The sequence below is a fragment of the Ursus maritimus genome, unplaced genomic scaffold (assembly GCF_017311325.1).
Source record: "Ursus maritimus isolate PB19 unplaced genomic scaffold, ASM1731132v1 scaffold_21, whole genome shotgun sequence".
Taxonomy (NCBI): Eukaryota; Metazoa; Chordata; class Mammalia; order Carnivora; family Ursidae; genus Ursus; species Ursus maritimus.
In genome coordinates, this window is record NW_024424564.1 from 3,370,694 (window position 1) to 3,391,980 (window position 21,287).

General features: G+C 38.9%; 1 protein-coding gene across 1 annotated transcript in view; it reads left to right on the forward strand.

The window, feature by feature from the left end:
* The first annotated feature begins 3,053 nt into the window (after positions 1-3,053).
* The window catches only part of SLC16A7 (solute carrier family 16 member 7), a 158,651-nt gene continuing 140,417 nt past the window's right edge, over positions 3,054-21,287 (forward strand). Inside the window, exon 1 of the mRNA XM_040637209.1 lies at positions 3,054-3,302. The gene's annotated coding sequence lies outside the window, so the exon portion shown is untranslated. The remainder of the gene's footprint in view (positions 3,303-21,287) is intronic.

A 21,287-nucleotide genomic window follows, 5' to 3' on the forward strand; every position in this document is an offset into this window, starting at 1 on the left:
ACACAGAGGAAGATGGAATTAATTTTTATTGAAGGAATCCTTGAAATGCTAGAGAGGTGATGACACATTTGCTGGACTTGAAGGAAAAACAAGGCTCAGACAAGTTTGACATGGAAAAGAGAAGATGGGGAGTGCAAAAAGTCAGCAAACTGTGAGAAGAAATGTCATGGCTGAGGAATGAAGAACCTCATAGCTGAGGGTAGAGGCTGTGGGTAGGCAGTGTAAGACATTTGAGCTTTATTAGTTTATATGCTATTTATGTATTTACTAGTTTACTTATTTGTGGAAAATGGGTTGCTAGAATATTGAGTATGTTGCTATTCTTTGTTTCCTCCACTGTTACTTCACCTTATGAATAGAAATCCAGGCAAAAAATTTTACCAAAAGCATTTCAAGTTCTGATCATGTGGTTTGTCTTTTCCCTTAATTGTATTTTTTTCTCAACTTCTGAATAATGTTAACACTATGTCATAGGATAAATTGACTGGATTTATTTCCACCTAAATCTCCTTTCAGATTCCTTTCTATTCCAATCAAATATTTACAGAACCTTCCTAGCCATAGCAATAAGGCAATTTAAAGATGAATCCCCAAATACTAACACTGGGGCAGTAGGTAAATTAGAGCCAGAGTTTTAGCTGTTGGAAAAACAAGACTTAAAAGAAAACTTGCTACAGTTATGATTCATGCTCTGGGTAGTGATGTTTAGGAATTTGACAATGAGTTAAATAGACCAAGAATGTGGGGATGTAAAAACAAACAAGCAAAAAAAAAAAAAAAAAAAAAAAAAAAAAAGAAAGAAAAAAGCAAAAAAGAAAAACTCAAAAAGAAGGAAAATGGAGAATGGGGTCAAAGTTCAGGAAATATATGGTTTTTCTTGTCCTTTCTCTTCTTTGAAAGGAAATGAGCGATGAATGAGCAGAAAAATGTCAATAGCAAACACTCAAGAACATGACCTAGAGATGTGTGTCTTAGTGTGGTTTCTTTTCAAAATTTAACATTATTTTTTGTAATGAAAATGAAATGTTTATAGTCACTGCTAGACATCCTATGACTATCAAATGCCTACTATATTTTATATAAGTGTCACTTTACACATTTTTAGTTCAAATAAACTAGTTCTTCCTAGAATTTTCTGCCTTAGTTCCTTAGCTTCCAACATCCCCTCCTCTGTAAAACTGTCTTCCAAACTTCTTGAAATTACTAATAATAGGCCGCATTTATTCTCTCCTATTATTTACCACCTGCTATACATATATCATCTCACCTATATCTTATGACAGCAATAACAAGTTGATATGATTTCTATTTTGTAGCTGCAGGAACTAAGATTCAAGTTTTGTACAAGCCTACAAACTAGCTGTGGCAGAAGCAAGACAATGTGAATTTAGCTAAGTGACTTTAACTTGTGAAGGGGGCAGAAAATGCCACCCCCAAATATGCCACCTTGGCATACTGATTATTTTGAATTGAAGTTACTTGGGAAACAGCCAGTGCAAGAAGGACACTCTGACCCTTCTTTGTCCCCCTGAAAGCAGGAAGTAAATCTCCCATGTGAAGTTACTCTCCCAGTACCAGGAGGCAGAGAGAAATCCCTATCACCAGAGATAGAGAATTCAGGGCCTAGAAGAAGGTATGAACAAACCTGTCTGCTTTGGTCACTTCTTTGAGTCTCATATTTTTATGGGCTCCTAGACATATAAGTTTGTTTTTCTCTGTTACCTGTCTTTTACTTATTAAGCCAGTTTACTTATTAGGCCAACCAAAGAACATAGAAGGAAAGAAGGGAAAACATTTTCCTCCCCAATACTTGTCTATTTCCAAATTTGTAAAATGTGAAAAATCATAGTATTCACCCAATAGGGTTATTCTATTAATTGAAATAAGCCATAAAAGTGCTTAGGGTAGTGCCTGACAAGGATAAGCACTTAGTAAATAAGTGTAATTATTATTATTGTTGTTACTGTTATTACCATTTTGATTCCTGTCGCTTCGGCTTCAATGTTTCAGTTATTTCAACTAAGTTATCTTGGCTTCTTATAAATGATTTCAGTTCTAGAATAAATAAGAAAAGCTTCCAGGAAGTTATATTAATATCTAGGATTAACATAACTTTGTATCTTTTCCACTTTTCAGGAGCAGAGATGTGTGTGTATTGTAGATGATGGTCTGTTAAATCCGCAGAAAAATGGCTATACCATTTTCAAATTCAAACCCACATTTCTTCTTCTGTTCCTTTCCTTCTAAGAAGCAGTTCAACTATAAAGACATTTAAGGAACCTAGTCTTTGGTGTTACTAAATGTTCAGTTCCAGCCCTTCCTCTTTCCAGCTTCCCCAAGAAACATGTTCTAGACAGTGGAGAAAAAAATGTTAAAAAATGCAGAAGAAACCAAACCATTATCCCTAGCACTATTCATTGACAAATACTAAGTCCTACTTTGAAGAATTAAATACTTTGAGAAACTAAAAATGGAAGGAATTGTTTACAAGTGACTTTCTTCATTTCTTTCCTGTTTTCAGGTTCTTCTTGTACTATTTTCTGTACTCCTTGTCCCATGGTTTAAATTTTATTTTTCCCTTAGAGTATTTTGGTTGGTGAGCCTAATCTCCAACACTGCCGTTCCTCTCTTCGCCACGAAAAAGACCTCAATCGAAAAAACGGCCCAACTTCCCTGCCACACTCAAGGAGAATCTTCAACTCCCCCCGCACTGTGCATGCAGGCTTCTCTCCCGTGCATGCTTTCCCGCTCATATAGATTGCACAACTCCCTGGGGTATCTAAACAGAGCTACTGCACACCTGGCTCCTAGGTTCCCCGCCAAAGTACTTCGGTAAAATGTGTCACGACCGATCCGGAACAACAGTTCTCCCTATCTGATTCTTGACTTTCTGTCTTGGCCAAAACTAAACTCTGAAGTGGAGTGCCCCGAGCCCCAGAGGATGTCTACAGCGGTGACAGGCGCTGGGAGCATGCTCAGTCGGCCCTGAGTCACAGGGCGGGGTTCGCCCCCACCCGCGGCCGGCCGGCTCGCGGCAAGCCCAGAGCGCTCGCCCCCGCCCTCCTCCTCCACTCCCCCCACCCAGCGGCGCGCGCTCCCGGGCACCCACTAGGGCGCTCAGCAGCCGCGCCTCCCCTCCTCTCTCCTCCCCCTCCTCCCCCGGCTGCGGCGGGCGAGGACAAGTCTAGGGACATAAATAAATAAATAATTCCATTCACCCGGTGACAGCGAGGCGAACCGGCTGCGGCGGGGGGGCGGAACGGACTGCTGCAGCACCCACCCCGTGCCAGACACCGGGTAAAGTAAGTACACCCCGGGAGGAAGGGGGGAGGCGGCGCCGGCCGAGAGGAAGGCGAGCGTGCCTCTGCCAAACCAGCTGCCAGCGGAGCCGCACGCGTGTGTAAAAATAATGGCTAGCCGGTGATAAACGCGCCGACGCAGAGCGGGCCTGCGAGCCCTTATATAGACAAAAACCCCCGAAGCGGCCGCGGGAGGAGAGCTCGCGTCAGTGAGACGCGCGGCCAGCTGCGCGGGAGCTGAGGGGCCGCAGCCGGTGCTGGCTCGGGCGCGCGCGCGTCGGGGAGGTGGGCCCGAGGGTCCCGGGCGGGGAGCGCCCGCGCGCCCGCGTGCTTTTGGCTGGGAGGTGCGGACGCGTTGGGCTCTTGCGCCGAGACTCTGCCCACGCGGTGCTCCCGCTTTCCTGGGCCCACGAGTCTCCCAGGGCTGGTTCTCAACAGGAGTATGCCCAGTGCGCTTGTCGCCAGCATCCCGTCCCAGGCCCGCGAGCACCCTGGGGTGGCCTCGTTGCCGCAGCAATTGCGGACGAGTGGTGGTGAAAGTGTGTGTAGAGAGGGTCTTGTAGCAGATGATCAGGGTTGGGAGAGGCTGGGAGGAGGGGACGAAAGGGGAGGAGGTATCCTCTTCCTAATTTTCTGGTCCCCAGGTTGCATGGTGGGGCGGAGGCGGTTGGAAAGATGTGTGCGGGAGAGGCCTGCGCTCGGGCAGAAGGGAGCTTGACTGGACCAGGGCCGAGGAGGGCCTGGGCCTCCAGGTATCATGCCGGTTTCCTGGGCCGCTGCGCCACGCTGGGGGCGCCAGGCCTGGCCAGGTATTGCGGGAGGCTAGAGACGGGGCTCACGTGCCAGCTGCCTCCTCTCAGCGGGTGCTGCCGAGCAGCTGCCCTCTGCAGCCCCTTTTCTCCTTTACTTCCGCGAAAGAGATTGCAGACTGAGTTGGCAAGGGCGATCATGACCAAGGCCGCTTTCCTGGTAGGGCTGGCAAGGGAATTTTGTGGTTTACTCCAGGGATGTTAAAATACACGCGCGCGCGCACACACACACACACACACACACACACACAGGAAATGAGCGGTTTCTCTACAAGTGACTCTACCATCCCTTCCTGAAGAAGTAGTACTCAGTGGGTTGGGTTGACTGAGGGCTGGCTGGTGTTGTAGGAAAGCTAATATTTCATGTCCTCCTCCCTTTCCTGGTCCAAAAAGAGACACAGTAGAGAATTAAAATAGTGAGCCATCATGAGGGTGATGGGAAAAAGACTGGGCAGGAGGAAACAGTGGGCGCTGGATGCCCTTTCCTGGCACCGCGTGCTTTGTGGCTAAACACAAGCTGAGAGCTTAAGAGGGCTGCAAACTTTCTAAAGACGCATTAACTTGAATGCGCTGTCATTGGAACCACAAGCACTAAGTGCGCATTTCGGGGGAGTGTGGCTGAGAAATCAAAGCTGGGTGGTGACTGCAAAGGGTAGATGAGGGTTGAACAAGGTGACCCTTATTTAGCCCTGGTGAAGCAATCTTAGCTCCACTTTCTGCTTCTGAACACACTGCATTTAAAGCAATCTAGGCGAACGAGCAACTGAATGATTCAGTGAAAGGGAAAGATTATTACCTTAAGCAACTCAGTGTGTTGTGTAACAACTCATAAAGTCAGAAACTGTTTTTTTTTTTTTTGCAAAACTCACATCAGCAGTTTGCAATTACATACTGCTCCCCCCCTCCCGGGAGTGTTTTAATAATAAGTGATCTGAAATTTTAACACCCATTTCCCAATGTCCGGGTTCTTGAATCCTCCTATAAATGCTCAGTTTATTTCTGGATATGCATTTATTCTTTTATAATACCTGGCTTATATTTTCAGCCTTGGGTCCTCCTGAAGGGAAGAAGGGCAGAGTGACCTATAGAAACATATCTTATCCAGAGTCATGCACCTGGATCATGGATCTGGAATAAAGGCAGGTCTCCTGCATTTACTTTTTGACTTCTATGTTCATTCACTAACCATTTGTTTGTTTGTTTTTTTCCTGAGACATTCAGATGGAAAAAGGTAATTACCTTCAGAGTTAGACATAGACTTCAAGGTCAGTTTTGTACTTTCGCAAGGTTGAATAATTATTTAACAATCTCCTCGGGTTTTCTTATCTCTAAAATGTGGTTGGTGGTATCTACCCTGAAGTGCTATTATGAGAAATAATGTGTATGGAAAACACCTAAAACATAGACTAGACTAGCTGTTTTTGAATCCCTGGGATCATTCCAGACACTGCACTGTGGTTACCAAGATGGATGAGGGTGGAATTCTGCTCTCAAAAAATTCACATCTGGTCATGGAGGTTAATCTTCCTCCCATACTATTAGCGCTTTGTTGTTGTTGTTGTCAGATATAAGTGTTTTTAATTTTTTTTAATTTTTCAAGTTTTTATTTAAATTCCGGTTAGCATACAGTGTAATATTAGTTTCAGGTGTGCAACATCGTGATTTGACACTTGTATACAACACCCAGTGCTCATCACAATATCCTATCAGCTCTTCAATCAATTTCCTTCTCAGTGTAAGAGACATATATCCTAAATAACTTGAAAGGGAGTTAGCAGTTGTAAGAAATGTTGTTAAGAACTGATAAAAGGCGATTTGAGAAGGACAGCTCACCTCAGAAACTGGTGTCTTCAGCCCCCGGTGTGTTCTTTTGCCTGTTGAGTGACCCTGTAAAGACAGGAAATGGAGGATTTTCTTCTTGCTATGAGGGAAAGACACTCTTTCCCTGGAAATTATCTTTGCCAATAATCGATTTCCATCTTTTTTTGGAAGAAGAGCCTGAGCTGCAATTTATTCTACACTCTGGGCAGTCACAATCCACCTACTCTGAGAAGCCCAAGAGTTCTGAAACAACATCTCTGTAATGGTTACCAAGTTCTAGGCACTGTGCTACTACTTTCTGCAAGTCTAGCGATATCTACATTTGCAGAAAAGGAATTTAGGCACCAAGAGTTAACTTGCTCAGATCGCACAGCTAGAGGCCTAGGTCTCTGGGGCAGAGGAGGGAAGAGGGTAAAAGCAGGGCCTCCATAGTCTGGTCTGTCTGGGTTTTGATCTTGGCTCTGCCCTTTACTAGCTGGGACAAATTGCTAAACCTCTCGAAATCTTGGTTTCTTCATGTGTGAAAACTTCTCAAAAGCTGTTTCTTCATTTCTTCATGTACAAAAAGAGGATAATACTCAATTTCATATATTGGGAGTAAAGATCAAATAAGAGAATAGCTGTGAAATGCTTAGACTGTGCCAAGCACATGCATAATGGCAGCTGTTCGTACGTATTAGTTATGTGGCCTTGAGGCTGTTAGGTTGTTAAAAGGATCACTGGCTTATTCTTCTTAACAGATATTTGGGAACTCTCGGAAATGCCATGTTTCCCATTAGATGGCCTAACAGTGTTGGATTGCATCATAAACCGTTACATAGACTCGTTGTCTGAGAGGTCATTTTGGTGTTCACAGGCTTTCTCAAAACTGGATCAAAGTGATTAGGAAATGTGTTGAGAAACAACTGTACACCAAGTCTCAGGGAGAAACAGAACTTAAAAAATTTTCTTAAAGAGAAATCTTCGTTTTCTTAGTTGATCCCTTAAACGAACCTGGGGGCCTAGTCTGCCTACTTGGGTTTTGATCCAATAGTTTACAATCATAATGTGAGAGAATAGCCTAATATGGACCATTGTCTGGAGGGAAAAAAACCCAAAAACATTTATCCCATAAACATGGCCATTAGTAAACAAGAAGGGGGTATGTGCGTTTATGTATAAACTGTAATAATCAAGAGCACTGGGAAAAAATTAACCACAAGTTAAACAAATTGAACTTGACTATAATAAAACTAGTCCAGCTAGCACTGGACTAATTGGTGCTTGGGTACACCAGAGACGTTTTCAACATATTCATAAATATCTGTGTTAACATTAGTGATGCCAATATTTTTGAAAACATTTTCCTGTCCTACCATGAAAACCTCTTGCAAATGTTTTCATTAATATTCATTTAAATCCCAAATGAGTTCATGAAAATCTTACGGGGCATTTGAGTGACAGCTACGCAGTGCTGGTATAAAGATGCTTTTGTTAAAAGTTTTGTGCAATTAGGATAGCCCTACAAAAATTGACATATGTGGTTCAATTATCTAAACTGGTAATTAATTTTTGGTAATATTTGGCATTAAAACAGCAATTTTTTCAATTACAAATATTTAGTATAAGTGGTGAATAGAATCGAAATATTTGTTTAGAAAAATAAAGTTCTGCATAAAATGTTGGTATCTTTTAGAAGGCTTTTTTGGTCAAACATTGCCCGTTTCCTCACCTAATAACACAATAAATGTGTTCTTATTAATCATCTATACCCCTAACCAGATTCTGATTAGACTTAATATGCAGGTGAATTATAATTCGCAAGAAACTGCACTGCTAAGTCATTTACCTGAAGACCCCTTCTTTTGGAACTAGATTAGATATGAAGAAACAGCGAAACTAAAAGGCATGAATTTACTTGAACAGTTTCTAAGGGATGAACTGTATTAATCATATTTGCCTTATTTTAAATCTGATTCTCCAAAATGTAAGAATCCAAATTTCTATCAGTTCTTCTCAACTATGCCAAAGGTGTATTCAGTGATAAATGCATCATGTGACAGTGTTTCTCAACAGGTACTGTTGGCATTTTGGCAGGATACCTCTTCTTTGTGTGGGAATGCCTCTTTCATTGCAGGATGTTTACTGTCTGTGACCCCTGTCCTCTATATGCTGATAGCTTCCCCTCAGTCATGGTAATTACCAAAAATGCCCCTGATGTTTAAATATACCTCCTGGAAGGATGGTACTAGATGCAGTTGAAAATTACTGTCCAATAGGATCAAACTGAGAATGTTTAAGGAAATTATCCTTGTGACCAGAGTAGCTCCTAAAGTGTCTTCTGTTTTTTCTTCAAAAGATAATCTCATGTGAAAATACCTTGATTTGAGGGAATAAGTTCTTTCTTGTAAGATATATTAAGTATAATCATGTAATAATCATGTTATCCTAGGTTCTAAACTTGCGTTTGTTTTAACCTGTCATCAGTCTTTGGCAACATTGGCTCCTGTTGCTTCTTAAACTTTTGGCTTCCAGGCACTCCTTGTTTTCCTCTTACTTCTCTGATTACTTATTTGCAGCTCCTTCTTTCACCTCCTGCTCAGTTTTTCTTTTGTCTACATTCTGTTGATTGACAGAGCTCATCCTCTCATGACCTCTGCTTTCTTCTTGGTAGGAATAACTCCCACGTCATTATCTTCAGCCTTGACCTTCACATAAGCCTCAGGCTGACCTTTCCAAGTGCCTGCTGGACAGCTCCCCTTCCCTGTGCTGCTGACACCCGCAACGACATTCTCTGAATGGCTCTGTCTTCCTTCTTTGCTTTGCTCTGTTATTGGTATTAGCATTCTAGTCTAGAAGATTTGAGGCCTCCCTCCTCCTGGTCTTGCATCTCCAAGTCAGTTGCTGAGATCTGACAATTGTACAACCAAAATACTTCTTTCATACTTTGCTCTTTTCTGATGTTGCCTGACACAGAGTCTGGGCACTTTTGACATACTACCTAGAATCATGTCAGTCTCTTAACGGCTCTTCTCATCTCTAGCCTCTCACTCTACCAGTTAATTCTGTACCTGCCACCAGATAGTCTTACTGAAGTACACCTCCCTCTCTGATATGTTCCTGACACTTTGGTGACACCCATCCCTGGGTGTAAGAAGTAGCATTTTAGTCCCTATAATTCCAAGAAACTTTTCCAGGCTCATCTCTCACCATCATCATACTTGAGTCCAGTCCAACTGTCCCCTCTGTCTCATTCGTCTGCATCCTATTTCCTGCCACCATACTTTTGGCCATGTTGTCCTTTCATCTTAAATGAATGCTCTAACTTTCTGCTCTTTTCCTTTCTAGCTTTAACTTCACTTTCATAACTGAGCTTAAATACCATGTTCAAATTTCCTTTGAAGGCTCTAGATAAGTAAAAGAAAATTTTAAAAATTTTAGTAATGTTGCATTTTAATCTGTCTTACTTCTTTTAAACGTTTTATTATAGTTACATCTGTGTAAGTTGTTAGTTTCTCTATGTAATATGAATTTCTGGAGGCCAGGTATAATTATCTGTATCAACATATCTTTTAACACTTTGGTGGATTATAGAGTTGCCAGGAATTTAGAGGACGTCTGTTTCCTCCTGTTTCCTCCCATTTTTATGTACTGTTTCTTTAGCATCTGTAATAAACCACCATCTGTTGTTTATTTTAAGTATAGACACTGAGGCAGTCTGTTCTTCTGAAGGCATTTCCAATTGTGACAAAGTTCTTGCTTCTACCTAGAGTCCTTACTCAGCTTTCTGAGGCCACACAAAATAAATCCCTTTTCATTTTTATTGACAACCTGTACATATTTGGTGGCACTTTACATGTCTTATATTTTCTCTAGCAACTTAACATATTCAGCCTTTCTACCTGTTGTTTTTGTAACCTGGTTAGGGCCATCGTGTTTTATGGAGGCATTCAGTTTTAGAAAAGTCTAGATAAGAAATTAGTGAGTGGTTACCTCAAATCAACCTTGGGAACCAGCTTAAGTTGCGCTTATGATTTTCAGAGGCATAAGCAAGAACCAACCCAGGTCAAGTTAGTCTTGCTAAATAAGCTAAATTAAGCTTTGTTTGTATGACTAAACTGGTTTTGTCTACTCAGGAAGAGTAGGTCTGCGTTTGTTTTTGATTTTAATAATACTCTTTAAGTGCCTCCTGTGTGTCTGATTTTTTATATATAATATGTATACTTCTCATTATTACCATGTAAGATAGATTATATTCATTTACAGATAGACTAAAGACTCAGCAAGATAAGGATGTCCATTAGGGAACCCCAAGAGTCAGAATCTCAGTAGATGTTTTAATGCAGGTAAGATGTTAATGGCAACTTAATCTTGTTCCCATATTTTAAATCATTTCAAATCAGTAAATAATTAACATTGCTTTATGAAATACTCTACATAGAGAGCTGAAAATATGTGTAAGATATCCTTCCTGACATCCTGAGGAGACTAATTTCAGAGACATTCTCAATGTGTGTACCAGTTATAGGTACGATCCAGATTAGAATTGTCAAAATAAATGGTAGAGAGTAGGGATAGTCTGCAATAGAGGTTGACAAACTGTAGCCCTTGGGCTATATGTAGCCTGCTGCCTGTTTTTGTAAAAGAAGTTTTCCTGGAATACAGCTACTTTCGGTGGCCAATTAATTTCCTGCTGCTGGATAGAGTTGAGTAGCTGTAACTAAGCCTATAAAACCTAAAATATTTAATATGTAGCACTTTAAGGAAAATATATTTGTTGATCCTTGCTCTAGGATTTTAGAAGAGGGAGACTTTACTATGTGATGGAGGAATCAACAAAGATTAATGAAAGAAGTGGAAATGTTTTAGAGCTGGAAAGATAGTGTTTAAGTGAAATGAGATGGTCAGTTTAAGTGCCACAAAACTGAAAAGCAAAAGCAAACACATGGATAAATACAAAAATCTGCTAAATAAGGATCATAGCATTGTATATAATTCATATAACATTATAACCATTTGTCTGTGAGTGTACCTTTTGTAAGTATTCATCTAGAACAATGATTCTTAAACTTGATGAGACATTTGAACCAATTGGTGGTTGATTGATTAAGATTTTTTCCATTTATTTGAGAGACAGAGCCTGAGTGGGAGGTGGAGCGGAGGGAGAGGAGTAGAGAATAGAGGGGAAGGAACAGAGTGGGAGGGAGAGGTTCAAGCATACTTCTCACTGAGCAGGAAGTCCCATGCGATGCTCTGTCCTATGACCCCTAGATCATGACCCTGAGATCATGACCTGAGCTGAAATCAAGTTTCAGGTGTTTAATGGACTGAGCTACCCAGGTGCCCCCAATTGGTGAATTATTTAAAGATAAAATTTTTGTTTTACTCAATAATCTATGATACTAAAGTATAGTCCATGTGGAAAATCACTGGTCCAGAATATTACTCACCTGATAAAATTGATTATTTCCTGTAGAGGACAGAGAAATTTTTTTCTCACAAGTTATCTCAATCTTCAAAAATTATATGCATGCTAGATATGTGTTAACTATTTTTGCTAATCACTAGTTATAGTAAAAAAAAAAATACTAGATATTGAGAACACAACTAAGTGCCAGCACTGTGTCAAGAGCGTTTCATACCTTATCTCATTAAAAACTTACAATAGCCCAGTGAGGTAGATGTTGTTGTTCCCATTCCACAGAAGAGAATACTAAGGATCAGGTAGAACAGATAATTGGCTTAAAACTGTAATACTAGTGAACAGATCACCATTATTCAATAGGATCAAGAAACTGACTTTTTTAAAAGGAAATTTTTGGAGCTGGGACATAGATAGGAATGGACTTCAACCAATTAAAAAAAGTGAATTTGACAATTTGTTCTATCATGTGACTGCATTCTATTAAAAGCATTGTGCCATAGTTTTGTAAAAGTTGAGTGTGCTTTCACTACAAATGTGTCTGCAAATTTTTATTGAAAATACTGATGTTTTATTGGCCCAGAACTTTCTATATCCTCTCTGTTTCTTTTGTTTCTGTTACTTTCTGTCTATAATCCTTTCTTCCTTTTCCTTCTTAATGTTTAGTTGGTTATAATGTCTTCTTTTTTTCCTCCTTTTTCTGCAGTATCCCTTCCTAATATTCATCTAGGTCCTACTTGCTTACTCCACAGTGTCTTCAGTGTAGCAATAAAGTGCTTCGATGCATTTTCCTAAAGCAATGGCCTCTTTGAAAGGGAAAACAAAGAATCAATGCAACTTAATACCAGGTTTTGGTTTTTTTTTCTTCCTGAACTTAGAAAGCAGTAGATACTGCAGAAATATTTGCATATCACTAATGGATATGACAAAATAATAAGTAGATAGGAAAAGGTGAATGATTCAGAAGAAGCTGCAGGGAGTATATGAAAATGTAAATCCATCCCTCATGGGCCACATTAACATCCCTGTGGAGAAGTAATCTGGCCACTTGTGCCATGGAAAGAACATTAATTACACACAGTAATGGCCTGCTGCAGGATTCACAGATACCAGTTCTAAAGCTCACTAAAAATTGTTTCCTCTTTTATCATTAATTTTCTAAGTAATACATGCTGTTAATTTAAGAAAAAAGCTGCTTCAGTGAGGAGACATGCACATTTTTTGTTATTTTATTTTTATCAATAACATAGACTTGTTACTCTAGCTCAGTAAAATACCTGGGCCCGTTGTCTACATTTGTTTTCAAATGTTCAATAAAAAAGGGGAAGAGACACTTTTGTAGACTTATCACCAATTAAAAATAAAATATATTTTTAATTTTAAAAAGTTTTAAAAAGATTTTTTAAAAATATTTTATTTATTTATTTCACAGAGAGAGAGAGCGAGAGCACAAGCAGGGGGAGCAGGAAAGGAAGAAGCAGGCTCCCTGCTCAGCAGGAAGCCTGATGTGGGACTCGATCCCAGGACCCTGGGATCATGACCTGAGCCGAAGGCAGACACTTAACCGACTGAGCCACCCAGGCGCCCCTTTTAAAAAGATTTTTATTTATTTATTTGAGAGAGAGCAAGAGAGAGAGAGAGAGAACAAGCTGGGGGGGGGGAGGAAGAGGGAGAAGCAGACTCCCCACTGAGTAGGGAGCCCGATGCCCAGTGTGGGGCTCGATCCCAGAACCCTGGGATCATGACCTGATCCAAAGGCAGATGCTTAACTGACTGAGCCACCCAGGTGCCCCAAAAATAAAATCTTATTTTAAATGCTTAGAAATTTAATTTTTGTTCATTGGGCTACTTCACTATTTATGATAAAAATTATACATATTTGGTCTATAACTTTCATTTAAGAGTGAATGTCCAATCCAACTTTTTTAGTCTGTATAAGCTATTTAAATTATTTCACATTCGATCAGGCCTTTTACTAGCTTTTCAGATATTGAGTTGTGGTCCATAAAATCTAAATTTAAAAATGTAATTTTTTATGTATTCTCTCGTGTCCTAAGGATTTTCAAAAAGATTTGCTCACTCAGATGTTTGAAATTAGAAAAGGGGAAAGAAGGCAAATAGCATGCTTGGTGCCGGTTGTGCGCCAGAGAGAAGGCGTGGGGGCTTTATGTGCCTTACCTCACATAATCCTGAAAGTCATTATCTGTCAACCTCAACAGCCCCGTCATGTGGACATCATTCTCACTAATCTAGGATGGAAATGAAGCAGGTGGGTTAGATAACAAAGCTTTATTTTCAAAATCCACATTTGTCCTATTACATGTAGTCTTCCCAGAGAGGAGAATCTTCCCTCCCTGAAGACACATTTTCTAGAAAAGGAAAATGTAGGGAAGATTAAAGAAAAATGTTTAGGATTCTGTCCTTTTAAATTGTGCTAATTTAAAAAAATTTATCAAAATCACACTTGGAAGTCTTTCTCAAAAAACAAAAGATAACATTAAAAGGACAAGAAAAATGTTGACAAAATTTTATTTTGCCTCTCTTCCCCATTGTCTTAATATGTTCAGGCTGCTATAACAAATACCACAGACTAGGTAGCTTATAAACAACAGAAATTTATTTCTCACAGTTTTCGAAGCTGCAAGTCTGACATCAGGGTGCCAGCGTGGTCAGGTGAGGGCCTTCTTGCTCCAGGTTGCAGACTTCTAGTTGTATCCTTACATGGTGGGAGGGATGCAGAATCTCTTCGGGGGGGTTTCCTTTACAGAAGCACTAATCCCATTCATGAGGGCTCTACCTTCATGACCTAAGCCCTTCACAAAGGCCCCATCTCCTAATGTCATCACATTGGGCAGTAGGGTGTCAGCATCTGAATCTGGGGGGCCACAAACATTTAGACCATAGTACACATACTTCTTTCAAAAACCGTCAACTCAATTAACTGTGTATGTTGTGACTGAGGTTAGCACCAAGAAATTAGGTAGACATGGATAGCACTATTAAATTAGGACTATGTTTAAGTAACTGGGATTTGAATATTGTTTTACTTTTTCCTGATTATGCTTTATTAAACAGGTACATTGATCTCTCATATACATTAACGAGGAACTATTCACATCTAAAAAAGTAAAATCTTATTAATAATTGGCTCATTAAAATCCCAGAACTTCATCATGATTTGAATTCAATGTAAGAGTCCATCTTAAACCCATTTCAAAGGGATTTAGGAAGGCCTTCATTATATGCAATTTAGCTGTTAACCGTGGCATCAAAGGTCAAGTACATTCAGCTGTAGTACCTAGAAGATGGTGCTATAATGAATTCCAGTATAAATGATTAAAAATGTGTTTCTTTCGTAGTGAAACAATTTCAAAATACATGATTGAGATACTACGTGTTTCAAAATGTGAGGCAGTTGAGTGTGAACCTGTCTTTTTTTATCAGAGTTTTGTGTCTAATGCTCATTCAGTGTGAGTGGGACTTTTCTTTATAGATGACAAGAGAATATAATTTGTGCATTGTAATTAAAATATCCCTTCCTGACTCCAAAAAGATATCCAATCAAGGAGGTATGGGAAAATTATCAGGTAATATTAACACTTGCCGAACAGTATTTTATGGGAGAGTGTTGATGGGTAAACTAGGGAATGTTCCATTGTTAATTGAACATTGTTATGGACAGATTAAGAGTTTAGACCATCTATTTTTAGACAACCTATAGTATTTAATATGTAATTTACCAAAACCAAGAGTTTAAAGACAATAATTCAAGCAGAAAGAAGTTATGCAAATCAGGTATTTCTGTATACATAGGGCTTCTTCCACAAAAGTGGATTCAAGTTGACCTATTAAGGATTATTAATCCTGAATTAAACAAATATGATATCCCCGTATAGTCTGTTGGGGAGAGAAAAGTTTCTACATAGACTATTTTGGCTCTTAAAAAGGACCCTCTTTTGTAATCAAATTATTAATGATTTCAAAAGAAGTGGTTCTGATGTGCTCTCCATGTTACTAAAAGGCATCGGAATAATGTATGATGATCAAAGTGCCATGATTCTTTAACTTCATTAGGGAATCCAACTTTGCATTAAAAAGTAGATATTCTTTGCCTATACAGCCATCTCTTTCCTGCATTCATGGGAAGTCTCCAATTCCTAGAAATCTGAAAATAGAAACACACATAACCACTTCATTTCTCAATTTTCAGTTTCATTTCTGTTTTAAATATGCCAGTGATAACTAATAAAAACATTCTTTGCTTGACATTGACTTTTACCTTTTTTTCCCTTTATAATCTTTTATATGAGGAATTTCCTGATAGGTTGGAAAACAGGTATATGGAGAGAAGTGTGTGTGCCAAGACCGGTAACCATTCAGATGCTGAATTTGCTGCCTCAGTGAAACCAGCACACTGTGCAGTCACACAATTGCTCCAGTAATAATACCAGCACAGTTACCAGTTGTTCTTATCTTTGGTGACCCTTCCGGTTCCTGGAGTGTCGTAGATGTTGTTGCTATTGCCCCCAAAATCTGCCTTTGACCTGTTGCTGAAAGTGTCCTAAGCAACATAAAGACACTTATATAGCCAACATTGGATTTTCTGGATTTTTACCTTGCTCATAAGATGTGGATTTATCCTGTGAGTTCTAAAGGGCCAGAGTCTAAAAAGATGAACCTGTTGGAGCTTGCTGGTTGCCTCATCTTGGACCCTGGCCTGCTTCCTGCTCCATGACTTGACTCTGTTGGATCTTGGCATTGACTTTGGCCAGGACCTGGGGACTGTTCCCTGAAATGCCCTTCAGTTTTACTGGAAGGGGAAACTACAAATAATAGTCATGGGAACCTAACAGTTGCCAAAAGCCAGACTGAGAAAGAAAAGCCTAATGGACAAGCAACAGCATGATGCCTAAAGAAACTGGCTTTTACCCTTACTACCCTGGGCCTGCGACCTTTAAGTATAAATACAAAGAGTGGGGATTTTATTGTATGGTATCCTACCTGTCATCTAACGGAAGAGTAGGGGGTGCTTACTGAAGTGTTCTCTGAAGGTAGGAAGTGTCCTGATAGTACCTAAATAATTCCATTTTATGGGATTTCTCTCTTTTGCTTCAAGTATTTTATCATTTAATTTGAACAAAACTAAAAAAAATAGATAATCACAACAAAAATCATTTGTCATGCAATTGAGATATTCTGGGTAGACGACTATAAGTGTCTGAATTTGTGCTGAAAATCTCTATAAGTAAGCTCATAGTTTTTCTTGAATTTATTTTAAATTTTGATGGCTGCTTTAGTTTTTAATGAAAACAATATTGAGTTAGTTATTTTTCACAAGAACAAAAAAGAAATACTCTGAATTGATTTTTAAGTTACCGTATTTGGGTTTTTTTGTGTAAAAATAACTCCATCATCCTGCTTAAGACTCTGCTTGATTCTATTTCTTAGTTATCCAGTTGTCTCAAGTCAACTATTTGTAAGGGTATAAAAATAAAGAATGTTCAGTAGAATGAGAAAGGGGAACTGAGTCACTTTTATTCTGGAAAGAAAGTATCATCCATGGATATAAAGGAATTTCGGCATTTCCAGAATAAGCCCATTATATGAGGAGAGCTTAGATACATGTTATTTACACCATTCCCCTGGCATTCATTATTTAAAAAGGCAACTGACACTCATCTCTACTATTACACTTAATAGTATATTTTCTAGCATCGTCACCCAGTTAAAAGTCATATTCTGTCTGAGAATACTTAACATGAGTGAAATTTCATAGAGTATAATATGGTATGTGTTTTGGCACGAATACATTCTTTGGAGAGTTGGCTGACTAACTTTATAAATAATCTAGATTTTTTTCTAATGTATAGTATTTTGCGTTAATATGTAGCGTGAGGAGAAAACCAGTTCTGTTTTTTAAGCATTATTGTTAGGCCCATCTCACCATGAAGTATGGAATCAAAAAATTTAATCTGGGGGCGCCTGGGTGGCACAGAGGTTAAGCGTCTGCCTTTGGCTCAGGGCGTGATCCTGGCGTTACGGGATCGAGCCCCGCATCAGGCTCCTCAGCTATGAGCCTGCTTCTTCCTCTCCCACTCCCCCTGCTTGTGTTCCCTCTCTCGCTGGCTGTCTCTCTCTCTGTCAAATAAATAAATACAATCTTTAAAAAAAATTTTAATCTACATATATCATTGCTCTATTCTGCAAGTCCTTAGTCATGTGAATGTATTACCTAAATTAGTGCACCTTCATAAGATTTATAAAGGCAAAATAGTGTCTTATTAAACATATGCACCCTTCTCGTCCATCATTATTAGTATACTCATTAAACTCTACTTGGCTTTGGACAGGCACTAGCCTCTAATCTATAGTCTATTCAGGTGATGCCTTAAATTCAGCATTTTCCAAACTTACTTGATTACAGACGCCATTTTTGAACAGAATTTCATGGCATTGTAATTTAAAGGAGCACCATTTAGGAAACATTGCCTTGAGGCAAGACCTTTGTGTTTAAGACAAAATAGAGTTTTGAAAGAATTATTTATAAGGCCCTGCATGTGCCTGAAGAGTAAGTTCTGGATTCGGGTTCTGGATTCACAGTTCTAAACATGTGACATACTCCCAAGTGTCTTATGAAGCCTAGCAAATCAGGTAGCCACTATCCCTGTTTTCATAAGAAAATGGCAAACATCAAGGTCGTTTGGGTTACTAAAATTAAATATTGATATGATAACGATAAAAAGCCAAGTGTTGAATGGCATTACTAAGGCGGGGAATTAGTTGTTGAGACCTAGGGTCTGTCCTAATACACTCAAATAATTTAAATCTAACTCATGAACTAAATGAACAATTCCCATGTGAGAATCCTGTGGTTATCTTTTTTATTATTCATCCAATCACTCTGCCTCCAAAACTTGGGGTTTTAATCATTAGAAAAAGCGTTTATTTTATTGACATCTCGTTCTCCTTATTTCTCTGGATTGCCACAGCATACATAGAGGTATTCTAAAATTTTGAACTCCTGTGCTGGTAAAAACTTTTAGTTACTGAAATATAGCTTTATTTTATGATGGTTGACTGTCCAAATTTTGTGTCATCCTGAGGGTTGTTGTTTTGTTTTGTTTTGCCTTATAGGAGGCAAAGACATCTAGTGTGTATTACAGGAATACTAAGAAAAAAAATCGAAACTATTCCTTGTTATCTGTAACCCAAATTATCTTTTCTTCTATAGTGTGGTATTATAGCTTATGGCCATATATATCACTGAATTGCTTAATTATCAATACCATTTATATGCTTATCTGCTGAATAGACTTTACACATTTCCTTTAACACACAACTCAGCATCCGTAAATTACTCTTCTCACCACATTCAAAAACTGTATTCCATATACCTCATGTTCAAACATTTATTAAACCACATGTCTAACCAACATAAATCGTTACATTGTTAGAGATTTTAAAATACAGATACTTTGTATTTTGTGCTAATTATCTTTGCATACAATATCATGCCATTCTGTCTAGTGTAATCGAGACCAATGAACCTAAAAATATTGTTGTACTAAATAATGGGGCTGAAAGATGAGTAAAAATCACCTGCATTCAAGAAGCACAAGAGCAAGTTTCCTGACTTTTGACTAATGTTTGCCAGTCTACTAAAACAGCGCACTGGACTTTTCCTTCCATACTTCCTACACACTTTAAGGTAATGAAAATTAAGATTATGCAAAGCCAGTCGTTTTAAAGTAGAGTATTCCCTTCCAAGTCCCAAATGCATGACAATTAGCAGTCTTCATTGTTCAACACTTACCCTTATGGTGTATGACTTTCCCTTCTTAATAGTGGTTCTGGTCATAACGTACACAAAGATATTAAGGTCAAGCAATTCTGAAGAGACATGTTTGTTACTTTTGATCACTGGTACCACCGTCTCCTCCTTCTTCCCCACGACTCACTTTTTTCTTGATTTTGTGGGAATCATCTATCTATACTTTTGGTACAATAAATGGCATCTTTTATCATAGAAATTATGTTTTACTGGGAAACTGGCTACACTTTCTATGTAGAATTATGCTGATAAAATGTTGTGATTTTTCTCTTCCTGTACTTTTCCATTACAATACCCGAACACTTCCATGGATACATTTTATTTCTCAACCACACTAAAAATTCTATATGTTAGATGGATCTAAAGTGAGCGTTTAAACTTTTTGGGTGAGCTCGCACTTTAACATAAAGATTTTACCAAATATTTTCTATTGAAATGGACATTTAGCCTTTACGAATTCTGATTTACAAGATATATACCCTTTTCCTTTTCAGATTTATAGGATTCAAACAAAGGAAAATTTAAGTTCTAGATTTGCATTGAAGACTTTATTTGAATTTAGTATCATGGATTTTATACAATGTCTGCGTAAATTGAATCATGCACTCAAAGAAACTTGGAAGTTGTCTAGCCCAATATTTCACCCAGTATATTAATATTATCTACTGAATCCATGAAAAGTGATTACCCAACTTCACTTGAAAGGTTTGCAGGCATACAGTGAACTCACTGTCTTATAAGCAGCTCATAGGTTTCTTAGCCAGCTTCGTTTCTTAGTAAGTTTAGCCTGAGAGAAAAAGTTTCTATGCATTATGTTCTTTACATTTTCTTAATCTAGGAATTGGCAAAATTCATACTAGAAAGGCAGCCAGAGAAAAGAATGGCACATATGCTCCAAATGAGCACTTATAAGTTCATCACAATGACTTATATTTACTTGGTGCCTATGGTCTCAGGCACTATCCTAAATATGTCATGTGTTACCTTTAGTTCATATGCATAAGATAGGTACCATTATTACTTTTTTTTCCCCCAGAAAAGAATGAAAGTACTGAGGCATTAAGTGACTCACCAAAGTTCACAGAGTTAGTAAATAATAGAGGTAATGTTTAGGCGTAGACACTCCAGATTCTACTTTTTAATACTTAGATCGTATTCTTAGCATCTGAGCTAACTGTGCAGGGTCCTAGAAAGACAGGGAGGGCAGGCTCCTGCCCAACCACTTGTGAGATCTGCAGTTGAGTTCTGAGTCAACACTGTGTTTGTTTTCTTCTCCTCTTCTCCTTCAGCTATGCTGAGTGGGTTTCGGTTTCTTGCAGCCGTGGATCCCTGCCTTTGAAAAGGGTTTGATTAATCATGTTCTTCTCAGTTGGGACTGCATGAAGAACTCTGAGGGTTATGGATTCGTCGTTGAGATTCTAGGTGCAAAGCAAAACGTACCAACTTGGAAAGTATCTACTGCTTCATATAAAAACCCTTCCCTCTGAAACCATCCAAGTTATTATTGAATTTATAATCAAGTATGTTTATGAAAAATTGCATATGGAGATCTCACACTATGGTCTGCGTTAGAATTAATATTAAGGAGGCAGGCATCAACCAAGTGGTCCTCCCTATGGGTTTAGAATGCAGTTTTTGCCATGTAGTGCTCAAGAAGTTATAACATTTCTTGGCATTTCCATTAGCCTGGAAAGTCAATGACTAAGGCTCTTGTCATCAGTTCCTGTTCCTGGTTTTGCAAAAAGAATGATGTCTGCACTTACACCTTCTGTAACAAAAGGATATTAGGGTTGTGTGTCTCCTTTGGAAGGAACAAAACATAGGAAATTGTCAAGAGAAAAGGAATAAGAGTCTGTGTAGCAGGGGAGGAGTAGGAGGCATGCATTTGTGAGGAAGAGAAGTCAAGCACACAATAAGAATACACCTCAAAAGAGAGCCATATGGGACTCTTGATGAGAAATATAAAATTATGCACAAAAATTCACCCCCTCCGAATCTTATGGCTTTTTGTCTGCTTTCCTTAGCTGTGCAAAGTTGGCCCACTGATTGTAGTTACAGGCCAGCTCAAACATGATCTGCTTTGACAGGCCAATCTGAATAGAGGCAGAATATATAATTAAATAGCC